Consider the following 2,218-nt stretch of genomic DNA (forward strand, 5'->3'; position numbering starts at 1 on the left):
TCCTCCTCCTCCTCCTCCTCCTCCTCCTCCTCCTCCTCCTCCTCCTCCTCCTCCTCCTCCTCCTCCTCCTCCTCCTCCTCCTCCTCCTCCTCCTCCTCCTCCTCTTCCTCTTCCTCCTCCTCCCCCCTGACCCTTTCCCTACTGAGCAACAGAAGCTTATACAGCTATTCCCGCCCAGGAAGAGGGTTATTTGAGCTGCCCCCAGTCAGAGTCCAAGGCCTGTTGTGAGATTAACAAAAAAAGAAGAGAATTGTCCCAGATTCCTAGCAGCCAATCCTTCCCATTGAAAGCCCAGGTGCCCGGCATGCAAGTGGGCCCTGCTAGCTCTGGACCACTCAGGCCTTCCACTGGTTCTTTCTGGGACAGTTTGGACCCGAGCACAACTGAAGCCAACCCAACACCAGGCACTCACTGAGAACCTGCACTGTGCAGACGGCTACATGGAAACCAATAGAGGGAATAAGTGAGAGGCCTAGCCCAGGCCCCCAAAGGACTTCAGATAATGTGAGCAGGAGGTGATCAGAGAGTTCCAGAATGTCTGAATTAGAAGAGGGCTTAGAGAGGCTGTTGGTACAATATGAGTCTGGAAAGAAATCTTGTATAGAATGTTCTTGAGAGAAGTCAGAAGAACTCTGCTCCTGGAAAGCCGCTGCCCACCTCCTGGGGAGGACATTACCATGGGGAAAGCAGAAACCATTAGGAAGTTTTTTCCAGGATCAAGCTGCAATCTGTTTATCTGACCTGCCTACCATAATAACAAAAAAAACAGAGCTAGCTAACATTTATCTAGTGCTTTAAGATTTGCAAAGCATTTGACATCTATGATTTCATTTGCTGCTCCCAACAACCCTGGGGGGGGCAGCTTAGGCACCTTTATGTCTTCATTTTAAGACAGAGTGAAATGCCTTGCCTAGGATCACCCAGCAAGGAAGCATCTGAGGCTAGATTTGAACTCAGGTCTTCCTGACTCCAGGTATATGTTGTGTAAAAATCATGGTAAGAATAGCTGACATTTCTGAAGTGTTTTATGATTTGCAAAATGTATTATATACACTGACTCATGTGATCCTCATGAAAACCCCTTGAAGTAGGTGGTATATGAAATATGATATCCATTTTTCAGTTGAGATGAAATTCCCAGAAGTTAATTTGACCTATCTCATGCATGGTGGAGGTGGTGGTATTCAAACACAGGTCTTTCCTGACTCCAAGGCCCTTGTTATGGTGGCCAAGCCCAGCATGACAGAGGTATCTCCATCACATAAAAATAACCCCAGCTATTTTGGCTATCCCTCCATCTCTTCTCATTTCTCTATTTCCCAACATAAGGAGATGACCATAAGCATGTAGCCAATGAATAACTGTAAGGTTAATGGAATGTAAGATCTTCACTATCCATTAGTCACCACATGTGTCCCCTTTTCCTTGGAACAGGAGCCATGTTCCCAGGTCTATAGGTACACAGGTATTTCAATCACACATGTCTTGCTGCTTTGAGCTCTGGTCCAGTTCACATCTGTGATACATCCTGAGTCACACAGAGCCCCTTGCAGGAGGAAGGGGAAACTTGCTTGAAGGAAGACTTTCACATCTTTGGGTACAAAGTTAATTAGGCACTGAATCAAGGGGGTTGTGATGCATTCTGGCTCTGAGAAGTGTATATTCTGAGGTGAGATTTTGCCTTGGGGCTCCTTCATGGGAAGAATGTTCATATGATTTGGCCAGATGAGACTCTGGGTAGCCATTGTTAAGGAGCCCCCCAGCTTTGTGAACCCATATGTTGGCAGTCCCTGTCTGGTGACTATGTATCTATTACTTTGTTCAGAGAGTTGAAGCCCTGTCTGTTGTATCTCTGTGCTAATATCTCTGCTTGTATTTTCTTCACACTCAGAGTGCTGACCTTTCCCCTGAACTAGTGAATGATTTATATATGTTTGATTAAAGTAAGATTTTTGACCCCCTTCAACTTGCCTTTCTTTTAGAAAAACAGATGAAAGAACATGTGCTGGAGGGCATCTTGGGTGTGTTAGGGTGCTTGCTGTTACAGTGACCCAGGTTGTCAGACTGTGGTATGCCCTTTTATCAGCCTGACATCCACTTACTGGCCCAACCCCATGAGTCTGCATATTGGCTTGGTAATACCTCCTGAAACGTCAACATAGGTCTCTTAAGGTCTGCTCATTTGCTGGGTTGTCAGTGAATTGGACTCTGCATTTTG

The sequence above is a fragment of the Trichosurus vulpecula genome, chromosome 4 (genome assembly GCF_011100635.1).
Source record: "Trichosurus vulpecula isolate mTriVul1 chromosome 4, mTriVul1.pri, whole genome shotgun sequence".
Classification (NCBI taxonomy): Eukaryota; Metazoa; Chordata; class Mammalia; order Diprotodontia; family Phalangeridae; genus Trichosurus; species Trichosurus vulpecula.